The sequence below is a fragment of the Gracilinanus agilis genome, chromosome 3 (assembly GCF_016433145.1).
Source record: "Gracilinanus agilis isolate LMUSP501 chromosome 3, AgileGrace, whole genome shotgun sequence".
Taxonomy (NCBI): domain Eukaryota; kingdom Metazoa; phylum Chordata; class Mammalia; order Didelphimorphia; family Didelphidae; genus Gracilinanus; species Gracilinanus agilis.
Window position 1 is genome coordinate 555,158,766 of NC_058132.1, and position 14,507 is coordinate 555,173,272.

Consider the following 14,507-nt stretch of genomic DNA (forward strand, 5'->3'; position numbering starts at 1 on the left):
TGGAATTGTTGATCATGGTCCACCGATCTGGAATCAATGAAGGATTGGGGCTCCTTATGGCATTTTGCACTCCTGAGACATAAGTGGCCTCAGCCTTTAGTTCCAGACTAAATTAGGGCTTATAGATGGTTTAATATATTTTCAGAAAAAGAAATATAGCAGCCTACATAGAAGATATTATTCTTGTTACAATGAGGGTAGAAAAAAAATTTATAAAATGACTTCTATGTGCCACGCACTGTGCCAGGGACTTAACAAATATAGTCTGATTTAATCCTCAGAGCAATCGTGGAAAGTAGAGGGTATTATTATCCTTATTTTACAGATGAGGAAACTGAGGCAGACAGAATTCTGTTAAGTGTCTCATCCAGAGTCACATAGCTAGTAAGTTGTCTGAAGCTAGATTTTAGTTTGTCTTGCTGACTCCAGGCCTAGCAATCTATTTGCTGTGCCATCTAGCTGACAAAAGGGCAGATGGGTAGAGTGGAAGAGCAACACTGAAGGGAAGGAACTTATATGGATGAGTGTAGAGGGGAAATAGGGAGATAATTAGGGAAGAGAGTTTTACTATAGGTAACCTATAATTCAGAATCATAAGAATTCTATGCAGTTTATCTCTATCAGAGGCATTTATTAGTAGAAAGCTGGTCACTGGATGATTAATGCTTTTTAAAATTTCAGAAACTCATTAAACAATTTAGATTATTTTGTATATATTAATTATTTCATTATGATATTGTCTAAATCTGTTCATTCCCCATATTATGTTACTACAGGGAAAGTTTTGTTCTATCTCCTCTGGACCTAGCACCATGTCTGACACACAATAGGTGTTTCATAAATATCTGTTAAATTGAATCCAACTATTTAATATAATGATGGGATTTCACATTTTCTAGTCAATTAATTGAAGGCAAATGCTGGTATAAGTCTTTGATCATTTGCTCATAATCACTGTTGGATGGCACTCAAAGGACAATCAAAGTCAGCCTGGGTACCTAAGATATTACAGCAGGATATTACCCAAGAGCAGAAATATTGATATTTAGAATTAAAGGGATCAAAAGCTGCACAGTCAAAAGTGCAATTGAATGTAGAGTTTAAATGTTTCCTGTAATTTTTCAAGGAATATCTTTGTTAAAAAGATCACTGCTTAAATTATATATGTATACATAATGGATTTTTTTTTTTGCCAAAGAATACACTTAGCTCAAAAATTTTTTTTTTCTTATTTAACTTTGAAATACTTTAAATTTTATATATTATCTGTTTAGGGTCAGCTACATGGCTAACTAGATGAAGCACAGGTCCTACAGCCAGGAAGACTTATTTTCCTGAGTTTAAATCTGACTTCAGACAATTATTAGCTGTCTCTTAACGCTGTTTGCCTCAGTTTCTTATCTGTAAAATGAGTTGGAGAAGGAAATGGCAAAGCACTCTAGCATCTTTGCCAGGAAAACTCCAATTAGAGTCACAAAGAGTTGGACACCACTGAAATTACTAAACTACAACAAATCATCTGCTTAAATGTAGAAAATAATTCTCTAGAAGCTGTAATGATTCACACAGGTTATTTTATCAAATGTCAAACAATATCTCAAAAGACAGCATAGACTGAATAGAAAGAAAGAAAACTAATGCATCATGGCGGCATAAAAGCCAAGCAGTAAAGGATATATTTTAATGAGGAATTTGAAAAGAAATGTCCTATGATTAATAAAGAATGTCCCTAGGAAAAAGGACTCCTCAGCTACAAGAAGTTGGTAACTATGAAGGGAGGACTAGTGGGAACAGAAATGTCTGAAGCTAACTTATATAAATAGAATAAGACCAGTTTATTGAAAATTTTAAATTAAAAAAATGAACTTATTAAAAAATGTCTCTACACCAAAGAAGTTTAGCAGAGGAGCAAGAAAGATAAAAAGTTTGAGAGCTGTAAGAATGTTTACAGAACTGAAAAAATTATACATATTGAGGGATACTATCACATATAAAATGGTGAAGGCTCAAGATTTAAGGGGAAAAAAACCTCTCTTCAATGAAATGGTTATGGAAACATTTTATCATTGCATCTTACTGTATCACAACACAGATATACAAAATCCATTAGGTTTTGGGTAAGAAAAGAATGAAAACTCATTCGTTTAATGAGTTTTTGAATGTTTTTTCTTTTGGAGTTTTCATGTATATCAGTGGATTTTTATTTAAAATATATGTAATTTTTTTTTAAATTTAAACAAATTTAAATTTTAAAATATTTTTAAATTTTTTCTGAATTTTAAACTTTTTGTTTGTTTTTAATATTTTTAACATTTTATCTTATATGTATTAATAAAAACAAAAATGATATATATTTAAAATCATGAAGACAATACTTGGGAGCGTACATATCATTACTTCATTTTTTTTTATTTTTTATTTTTATTTTATATTGAATATTTTCCCATAGTTACATATTTCATGTTCGTTCCCTCTCCCCAAAAATCCCCCACCCCACTGTAGCCGGCTCACAATTCCACTGGGTTTTACATGTATCATTGACCCAATTCCATATTATTGATAGTTGGACTAGAGTTATCATTTAGCATCTACCTCCCCAATAATATACACATCAGCCCATATGTTCAAGTAGTTGTTTTTCCTCTGTGTTTCCACTCCTGTAGTTCTTTTTGAATGTGAGTAGGGTTCTTTTCCATGAATCCCTCAGAACTATCCTGTGTCATTGCATTGCTGCTGGTACAGAAGTCCATTACATTCCATTTTACCATAGTATATCAGTCTCTGTGTACAATGTTCTTCTGGCTCTGCTCCTTTTGCTCTGCATCAATTCCTGGAGGTCTTTCCAGTTCACATGGAATTCCTCCAGTTCATTATTCCTTTGAGCACAATAGTATTCTATCACCAACAGATACCACAATTTGTTCAGACACTCCCCAATCAAAGGACATTCCCTCATTTTCCAATTTTTTGCCACCACAAAGGGTGCAGCTTTAAATATTTTTGTACAAGTATTTTTCCTTATTATCTCTTGGGGCTATAAACCAAGCAGTGCTATGGCTGGATGAAAAGGCAGATAGTCTTTTAAAGGCTTTTGGGCATAGTTCCAAATTATCATCTAGAATGGTTGGATCAATTAACAACTCCACCAGCAATGCATTAATTTCCCAATTTTGCCACATACCCTTCAACATTTATTGTTTTCCTTTGTGGTCATGGTAACTAATCTGTTAGGTGTGAGGTGGTACCTCAAAGTTATTTTGATTTTCCTTTCTTTAATTATTAGAGATTTAAACACTTTTCCATGTGTTTGTTGATAGTTTTGATTTCTTTATCTGAAAATTGCCTATTCATGTCCCTTGAACATTTATCAATTGGGGAATGGCTTGATTTTTGGTAAAATTGAATTAGCTTCCTATATATTTGAGTAATTAGACCTTTGTCAGAGTTTTTTGTCATAAAGATTTTTTTCCCAATTTGTTGCTTCCCTTCTAATTTTGGAAGCATTGGTTTTGTTTGTACAAAAATTTTTAGATTAATATAATCAAAATTATTTATTTTATATTTTGTAATTTTTTCTAACTCTTGCTTGGTTTTAAAATATTTCTTTTCCCAGAGATCTGACAAGTCTACTATTCTGTGTTCACCTAATTTACCTATAGTTTCCTTCTTTATATTCAAGTCATTCACCCATTCTGAATTTATCTTCATGTAGGGTGTGAGATGTCGATATAAAAACAATCTCTTTCATATTATTTTCCAATTTTCCCAGCAGTTTTTTTCAAATAGTGGATTTTTGTCCCAAAAGATGGGCTCCTCAGGTTTATTATAGACTGTCTTGCTGAAGTCACTTAACTCGAGTCTATTCCCCTAATCCTCCCTTCTGTCTTCTAGTCAGTACCATATTGATTTGATGACAACTGATTTATAGTACAGTTTAAGATCTGGTAATGCTAGGCCACCTTCCTTCATATTTTTTTTCATTATTTCCCTTGATATCCTTGATTTTTTGTTCTTCCAAAAGAACTTTAGGTTTTTATAATTCAGTAAAAAAGTTTTTTGATAGTTTGATAGGTATAGAACTAAATAAGTAAATTAATTTGGGTAGAATGGTCATTTTTATTATGTTAGCTCGTCCTACCCATGAGCAATCAATATTTTTCCAATTGTGGATGTGTTCATATAATTCCTGTATATGTTTTGGCAGATAAATTCTTCAGTATTTTATATTGTCTAGAGTGATTTTAAATGGAATTTCTCTCTCTAACTCTTGGTGTTGTGCTGTGTTGGAAATATATAGAAATGCTGATGATTTTATGTGTGTTCGTTTTGTATCCTGCAACTTTGCTAAAGTTGTTGATTATGTCCATTAACTTTTTAGTTGATTCTCTAGGATTTTTTAAGTAGGCCTTTGTATCATCTGCAAAGAGTGATAGCTTGGTCTCCTCACTGCCTATTTTAATACCTTCAATTTCTTTTTCTTCTCTAATTGCTACTGCTAGTGCTTCTAGGTCAATGTTAAATAATAGAGGTGACATGGGCATCCTTGTTTCACTCCTGATCTTATTGGGAAGGCTTCTAATTTTTCCCCATTGCATATGATGCTTATTGATGGTTTTAGGTATATACTGTTTATTATTTTTAGGAAAGATCCTTCTATTCCTATACTTTCCAGTGTTTTCAATAGGAATGGGTGCTGTATTTTGTCAAAGGTTTTTTCAGCATCTATTGAGATAATTATGTGGTTTTTGTTTGTTAGATTGTTGATATGGTAGGCAATTAGTAAAGGGAACATTAATCCCAATACAAAACTATTTTAGACAGAATTGTCCACAGTGGCAATCACTGCCACTGGAGGATGTAAGGCAACATGCTTCTTACATCCATTACTCAAAACAGAAAGAAACAAGAATTGCAAGACAGACTGACTCAGACAAAGATGAAATGATAGCTGATTTTAAAAGGCAATTAAAACAAATAAGGTGAGAGAAAGAAATTGAGGAGGCGAAAAATTTTGCCCTCCAAACTAGTAGGAGCCAAAATCAACACAGGCAACCTACAGTTAACACCCAAAAAATAAAATCATCTTCCCCTAAATATTATCTTTGTGGATGGCTTGGTCACATCATTCGTTTTTGTAGATTCGAACAACAAATTGATTTCTCCAAAAATGATAACTATAATCAAAGAGACAGAGGAAATAGAAGGACCTGCTATAATTCTAAGTGGTCCAAAAACAATCATGACACAAAGAGAAATGAAGAAAGCAAACATGATGGTTCGTGCTTTAACCATGTATGTAAAAAATTTAGTCAATCCCCATCCCTAGAAGAAATGGAGAGGTACATACAAATGGGAATGAAGCCAAAATCATTATGAATCCAGGATCCTAATTTAAAAAGGTCTAATCATTATAATTTGGGTGTGAGAGTGTGTAGCCTGAGTGGGAAAAATAATATCGAAATACTGGGCAAAAGAAAACAGGTGTCTAAAGCAAGATGCACAGAATATGTCTGTGGTAGATAATCAACAATGGGAAGAAATAATGCAGATGTGCAGAGAAATATATGGCAATAGTGAGAATAACTATATAAGGGATCAGCTTTTTCATTCCATCACAAAAACTTTGAATGAGAAGCAAAAAGATCATACAAGCACTTACAAAAGCTTGTGTCAAAAAGCTTTGTAATCTTGTCCAAAGTCATCAAAATCTCAAACTCCTCTCTTTATTCCAAGTCTAAAACAATGGGGCAACTTGGACAAAGAACATTATGGTGGGGATTTACAAAGTATACAGAAAAGAATGCATTCAGTAACCTCGGGGGAGTTACATGCCAAAATTCTATCCCATTCACTTCAGACACAATGTCACAGATTGAGGTTAAAAAGCAAAAATTCAGTACGATGGCAAAAACTTAGATTTGAAAAAGCAACCCACTGAGTTGCAGGGTGATAGCAGCTGTTTAGGAAATTCTACATCCACCTTTCTCAACCCCTTAGCTGAAGAATTCCAATCAGAAGCATGGGGAAGAGAAAGGGAGCAGTTGTCATCCCCAGTCACCAGTGTGCTTAACAACATCAGCTATGAAGTTTGTTCAGTGACAAAACACCTAATTTCAACCACACAAACTTCAGGGCAAGATAGGGAACATCAATCAGCTTCTAAGTCAGTAGTCATACCAGAGGTGTTGAAGGGAACACAAACTATCTACCAAACATTCCCAGATACAAACAAAGGGAAAACTTCTGATTTGAGGCTTGACAGTTCTTTAGATGTTAGAGTGGACAATGAATCAGATCAAACCTCCATTTCTGCAGCCCTTAGAAAAAGCCAACATGAAGTTTGCACAACTGATAATGACTTTCCAACTCTTGATGAGAAAGAGAGCTTACTCTTTAAGCCTACTTTCTGTTATTCTTCTGATTCTGAACTGAATTTCCCTGATGGTGCTATAGGAACTTCTAGTTTAGATACAAATGACCATACGTGATACTGGATTGATAATAAGTTCAATTTGTTAAAAAAAATTAGATTATTTAGAATTGATCTTTGGTTCTATGTCACTCATGTCAAGCCAGCAAGAGACATGGCCCAACAACAACCACAAGACCCAGTCATTATACAGTACAAAGACAAATTAGCACCAACCAATCAATCAAATAAATCCTTAGAAAGTCCACAGCCTATACACAAGACCATAGAACCAGTGCAGCAATCAGAACAACAATCAGAGCATGAACAAGAACCAGAATTAGACCATGAACCAGTGAAAAATCAGATATCACGCCAAATTTTAGACCCAAATGATTATTCCAATCCCAATTACATCTTAAAAGAAACATCCGTAAACCATTATGACAATGAAAAAGAATCAATGGCAGAACAAGACACAACATTTGATTTGCAATCAATCCAAGACCTAGACACTGACATCAATGAATAAATAAAAGCACAAAAGACTTTATGACGAACTCTTGTTACCTGTAATCATCTTTATTAAACCAAAAAAAAAATAAGAAAGAAGAAAAAATTAATCACGTTTCATAAGCATTTGAACTTTGTTCCTGACACAAGTCAACACAACAGAAACATCATCAGTTCCAGTGCAAGTTGACAAGCACGTGGATAATATAAAACGGCACAAATGAGGCGTTGCTGACTTCACAGATCATCACAAGGACAGCAAACCTGAGGACTACAAAAAAACATGTGATCGAATACACAATTGGTGTATGGGACAACAAACCACAATGTGAAGAGGAGCATTGGAATAGCATTGGACCCATGCATTTGAAAAACTTAACTTATACGCAACAGAATTCTCACTGCATCCAACACTTTAGATTCCATCCACACAGTACATACACTTTGCAGAAGAATTCCAGTGGAGTAAGTATGTAACACTTCATTACACGGAAACATCACACTAGGTAACACGTAGAACATTTTTCTAACTTCACATATACATATGAAACATAAACTTACACTTAAGAGAGAAGCTTATCTGCCTTAGCATAGAGTTTTCCTCATACTTTGGTTCAGCTACCTTCTACTCAAATCACCTGACATTTCTTGTAAAAATGTAAATTTTGCTTACTAACACTTAGCAAATAGTTTTACTAACACACAGGGACAGTTAGTTAGCTTGATAAGTTAGAACAGGGACAAAATTTTCTAAACTTTTTTGTATATATTGTACATAGCTTAAGTCTATGGTTTAACCAAAAGACTTTCAAATAATAATAGTCTTACTTAGTCTTACTAACGTTTCTAACATAGGCATAAGTACTAACATATTCATATACTAACTTTAGAAAGTGAATTAATATTTAGTAGCTTAAATTGCAAAAAAGATTTTTTCTTAGTTAATACTTTTGTTGTTAGTTCACACGAAATAAGATAGATACCTAGATAGAATTTATTACTTTGTTTTAGTTAGCAAATGCAAGCTTTAAGAATGTTTGTGAATTTTTGCATTTAATCTACTTTTTCTTTCTGTTCAAAATTTTTGCAAAACTATACCCCCACTTCTTTCCTATGCCTTTCCCATAACCCATTTTAGTTTTAGCTTAGTCTAGTCTTAGCATAGTTTAGCAGTAAGCAGCCCTTTTTATTATTTTGCAAAACTTAGTTAGGGATAAGAGCTTAGTTAGAATTTAGCTTAGAATAAGAGTAGTAACCCCATAGATCTTAGGAACCAGAAAATGTTGTGAGCTGCAAATTTTCAAAAGACAAATGAGCAGATTGTAATGCAAAAGATGCAAGAGAGGGTTTGCTCTTGTATGAGGCCAACTGAAAACTTCTGGCAGTTAAGCCTTAGAATTCTGAGAGAAAGTTCAGTTGGTCCCTGATGCTTGAACAGAGCAGAAGGATCAACCAGACCTCTATTTTGGCTTTCGGTTTGCTTTGGCTTGTGCCTCGTCTTTGGATAATTTGTACCTAGCTAATTTCTCTGGACCTCTCCCTGACCTTCTCCATATCACTTCCCTGCTTTCCCTGCCTGTTTTCCCAGGGCTCTGGGAGGCAGGGTGGCTTTTGGGTTTTTAGTGAAAGGACTTTGTGGGTTTAGTTTTCCCCATAGGCAAGTAGGACATCCTTGAATTCAAACTATCCCTTTAGTATATCCTCTACCTTAAAGCAGCCAAATCTTCCCAGGCTGAGAGAGCAGGTTCTCTCTCAGTCTAACCCATTCCTAAGACCCTCCCCCATCTTGAGTTTCTCCCTAGTGGCTGTCAGAAACCCCAAACCCCTCTCTCCTTCCAGACCATCCCTGGAACATTAATAAAACCCTTAGTTACCTAATCAAACCCTCTGGAGAATCTTTGTGTTGAAGAAATTAGGCAAGGGTGAAGGGGAAGGAAAAATTCTCTGGAATAATTCTCTTTATTTCCTGAGGGAAACTGGAGGCATCCATCTTGGGAGGAAGTAGTTGCCCAACACTTCCTCCTGAATCCCTTCAGTTTCACTGACAGGGAGGAGCCTTGTGTTTCCTCCTTTGAGGACTTGAGAAACTGATAAGAAAGCCCTCAAGTCAAATTCAAACCACTTCTGACTGGCCCTATTCCTTGTGTCTGTAAAAGTATCTTTCCTGCCTGGAAGGGTTCAGCCTGTTTCCCCTCAGTATCCTCTGTCTCTAGCCTGTGTGTCTAGTCTGTGTCAGCTGCCTCTCCTGAAACATCTCACCCTGTACCCTTACCATCCCAATACCATCTTGTCTATTCCTCCCTAAACTTAGCCAATCCCTTTCATTCCTCTCCTATCATCTCAATCACCTTTTACCCCTCCATTACTCAGCAAGGGAAGGAGAGCACGCTCCCAAATTTTTACCCACAACAATTTCCACCTGCCTCATGTGTGTTTCTTGTAGACAACATAGGGTAGGATTTTGTTTTCTAATTCACTCTATTATTTGCTTTTGTTTTATGGGTGAGTTCATCCCATCCACATTCAGGGTTATAATTAGCTGTGTGTTCCCCACCATTTTGATATACTCTCCTATTTCTGCTCCTTCTTCTTACACTATTTCCTTTTAAACCAGTGGTTTGTTTAAATCAGTCCCCCTAATCCCCTCCCTTAATTTATTTCCCTTTCCACTCCCTCCCTTTTTTCCCCCTCTTTTTATTTTTAAGGCCTAATTAATTCCCTCCTCCCTCTCTTCTCTCTCCCTTTTTTGAACTCCCCACCCCTCTGCTCCCCTTGGTTTATACCTTTTGACTTTCTCCATAGTGTTAGATCTAATTTTATATCCCAAGGGATGTAGCTACTCTTCCCTCTCAGGATTAATTCCACTGAGAGTAAGGTTTAAGTATTACCTAATAACACACTCTTACTCTCCTTCTCATAATAGTATTCCTCCACTCCCATTCCCAAGCCCTCTTTGTGTGGTATAGATTATTCAGGAAACCATCAAAGCCCATGACATTTAGCACAGCTTGTCACCAGCTCTGACAAACCAGCAAAGCAGGTTGTCAGGAGGATGGAGATTCTCACTCAGTTTCCCCTTATGTGACTCTTTTCTCACTAGCATTCACTTTTTGCTGAAACTATTGCAATCAGTATCCTCATTCAGCTCCACGGAAACACAGAAAAACAATACAGGTTCATGGCAAGAACAACCACAGTCACAGACTACTCACTATCCCAAAATAAACCACTAAATAAACCCCCGCAATACAGAAACTTCTCCTAGAAGTCACTTCACAACAAACCAGCATATAGTGAGTAATGTTAAAGATTTTAAATCTCTAACTCATATTCCCATACACAGGTGCCCGCAAGAACAGGCCAGAACTGTCTCCAATTCCCCCAAGCCCCAACCCCCACCCTCCATCCCAGATCCAATTTGGTACAGCAATTTAATATTAAAAAAAACAATGAATGAAATATGAAGATATTTTCTCCCATGAAAAGGCCTATATGTTTTCACCACTATAGCCCAAGAGATATATCAAAAACACCTAACACATTGTCTCCAAAGATAAGATGTATGATGGGAATGGAATTCATGCCAACATTGATGTAATCTTGAGAAAAATGATATAAAAATTAAAATCAGCAGATGGCACTTCAGTTCAGGCAGTGCAAACCTACTGGATCTCTGGTTCTTCTTACTCTGTTTTCACTCAATTGTCCCACCCCCAAGGGGAACTGCACTGCTGGTAATCCCCCTTCTACCTCCCCAGTAAGATTATCCTATTTTTCTTATTCATTCAAGTTTCTCCCCCTCTTATTTTCTCCCCCTTATCATCTTAGACCATTTAGTACTCCAACCTCTTCCTCTGAATAATTCTGCTAATTACTATAATAGTGAATACAATTTTTGAAAGTTACACATAACACTTCTCCATATAGGAATACAAATAATTTGATCTTATTGAAGCCTTTAAAGAAGCACATTTTAAAATAATAACTTTATTTCCTCTCTGTTTCTTATTTTCTTTTTTTTTCATGTTTCTCTTGATTTTTGTGATTGGATATCAAACTTTCCATTTAATTCTGGTCTCTTCTTTACAAATAATTGGAAATCTTCTATCTTGTTGAATGCCCATACTTTCCCCTGGAAGTATACAGTCAGTTTTGGTTGGTAGGCGATCTTTGGTTGTCAACCCCATTCTATTGCCTTTCTGAATATCATATTCCAAGCCTTGCAGTCTTTTAGTGTGGAGGCTGCCAGATCCTGTGTAATCTTGATGGGTGTTCCTTGATATCTGAATTGTCTCTTTCTGGCTTCTTGTGATATTTTTTACTTAACTTGGAAACTGTTGAATTTGGCAATTATACTCCTGGGGGTCAACTTTTGAGGGTTTAGTATAGAGGGTGATCTATGGATCCTTTTAATGTCTATTTTGCTCTCTTGTTGAAGAACTTCAGGGCAGTTTTACTGAATAATTTCTTTTAGTATGGAGTCCAAATTTCTATTAATTTCTGCTTTTTCAGGAAGACCAATGATTCTCAACTTGTCTCTTTTAGATTTGTTTTCTTGATCTGTCAATTTCTCAGTGAGATATTTCATGTTTCCTTCTATTTTATCAGTCTTTTGACTTTGCTTTATTAGTTCTTGCTGTCTTGCGAGATCATTGGCTTCTACTTGCCCAGTTCTGGACTTTGGAGACTGGTTTTCTGCTATAATCTTTTGAATTTCCTTTTTGGATTGGTCTATCCTGTTTTCCAGGTGTGTACTTTTGGTCTCCAATTTGCTTACCCATTCTTTTGATTTTGGGGCTTCTTTCTCCTATTGGGAGTTTCTGTCATTTAAATTGTTAATTTCCTTTTGAGCTATTTCCCACTTTTCTTGCCAAATCTCTTCCATCTTTCTCATGATCTCAGATTTGAACTATTCAAGATATTGTGGCCAATTTTCATTTTTTGGGTGGGACAGGTTTGGACGTGATTACTTGTTTGTCCTCCTCTGCTGTCTGCTCTGTTGTCCGGATTTTTTCTGTGTAGAAGTTATTGAGTATTAATGCTTCCTTATCGTTCTTTCTCTTGGGTAGTTCTTGGGCATTGCTTGCCATTATTATTATGCTGTTTTTCCTTCTAAGTCAGAAGTCTGGGTGAGGCAGGAAGGCTCTCTGTCTATAGAGCTGTGGAGCAGTTTTTGCCTGAGTCACAGGGCAGTGCTGCTCCTCTCAGCTTTATCCTCAAGCCCATGGTCTGTGCTCTTTAGGATCCTGGGGTCTCAAGTCTAGCTGTTCTCAGGGTCAAGCCTCCTTGTGGTCCCCTTGCTTGCTCCTTTGTCCAAGGCTCCTTTGAGAGTCTCAGCTCACTGCTTCCACAGTACAGCACCTCTTCACCCTAGGTCCATGCCCAAGGTCCACCCTCAAGGTCCCCGTTCAAAGTCTACTCTCTTTAGCCTCTTGGGGTTTTAAGTCTTGCTGCTTTCAGGAGCCAGCCACTGGTGGTCCCAGGTAGCTGGCAAGAACTTGGTGAATGCCCCAAGTTTGCTCTAACTCTTGTGAGCTGACTTTGGCACTGTATGTTGTGTGTGGGGAGGGGATGATCAGTTTGTGTTTTAACGATAGCTATTTCACCCCCTTATAGCATGGAAATGCCCAGATCCCATGTACCTGCAATGCTGCGCCCTATTGTGGGGTCCCTCCATTCAGCTGGATTTGGTTTTTGTGTGTTTTTGAGGTATCATGTATAGGTGGGTTAGGAGAATTCAGTACCCTGCTTCTACTCTGCAGCCATCTTAACCCAGAAGTGCATATCATTACTTTAAAGAAGGGCTTGATAACCATTTTTTTGTCTTGTTGAACCCCTTTGGTCAGTCTGGGGAAACTTTGAAATACTTTAAAATATATGTATTTTCTTCTTCTTTCTAAAGCTTCTAAAAATAATGTTTCTGATTTCATTAAACATATATGACTTTAAAGAACACTAATTATATTGAAATAAAGTTATCAAAATAGTTTTAATAAATTCATGGACCTCAGATTAAGGACTCTCTTGTTTTATAAGAACTTTATATATTATCTATTCCAGGAAGTCTTAACCTGGTACAAGGGGTCTATGAATAGATTTCAGGGGGCCTTTAAACTTGGATAAGAAAATAATTATATCTTTATTTTAATTAACCTCTAACTGAAATTTAAGGTTTCCTTCAATTATGAATGTAGGTGACAAACCATAGTAGTATTGGCATTACCTATTACCAGTTGAAAACACAGATATTTTCATAGTGCATTACAGATGTTACAGATATTTTGAAGTGCAGTTTACACTTATCACTACTTTGAAATCACTATAGATACATGATACATGTATACATAATATAGATACATGATTGCAGTCTTCCCATCTATAGATTGTATTTCAATAGAACCATAATGGCTATAGTACATTAAGGTTGGCAAATCATTTTACAAATATTTTCTTATTTCATCCTCATAACCCTAGAAGGTTGATTGTATTATTAGTCTTGTTTTTGTTACTATTACTCAGTTTTTTTCAGGCTTGTTTAACTCTTAGTAATCCCATTTGAGGCTTTCTTGACAAAGATACTGGAGTGGTTTGTCATTCCCTTCTCTGGATAATTTATAAATGAGGAACTGAGGATTGGTTTAGGATTCCATAGTTATTAAGTGTCTGAAGTCAAATCTGAACTCAGGTCTTCCTGATTCCAGGATCAGGGCTCTCTTCACTGTTTCACCTAGTTGCCTAATTGGTTTCTTTTGTAATCTTATGTATTTTATTTTGTGCATTTGAAAAAACAAAATAAAATACATAAGATTACAAAAGAAACCAATTAAGACAACTAGGTTGCAACTAGGCAACATTCTGAGATGGGTATCTATTAGTTTCACCCATTGCAAAAGGGATCAATGGTAGGAAAAAAATGAAAAACCCTCATCTAATCCAAATTCCTCATTTTCAAAAATAAGGAAAGAGGCTCAGAAAGAGGCGAAATAATTTGCATTACATCACACCAGCAGGTAAGTGGTAGAGAACGATAAGTATTAGACTGTGGATTTCATGACTATGTGGAGCTCACAAATGAGGAAACTCCCTCCACCAAGGCAGATTTTCTATAAATATACATGCTATAATTTACAGTTTTAGAGAGCTACTAGAGCCATGAAAGGTGAAGTAACTTAAAAATAATCACAGAACACACCAGGCAGCCAGGTGATAGAGAAGAGAGACCGTTAGCCCAGACTCAGAAAGTCCAGAATTCAAGTCCAGTTTAAACAACTTACTAGCTTTGTGATTCTGGGTGTGAGTAACTTGACTTACTTTTACTTCAGTTTCATCCTCTGTGAAATGGGATATTAAGAGTGTTCTACTCCCCAAGATTGTTATGAAGGTCAAATGAGATAAGTATAAAGTATTTAGTACAGTGCCTGCCAGGTATATAACAGGTGTTTTATATATATATATATATATATATACACACACACACACACATACATACACATATAGCTTGGAGATATTCCTGGTTCAGCTCTAGACTATTGTAATAAAACAAATATCAAAAGAGCTCATGACATGAAGTTTTTGGTTTCCCAAT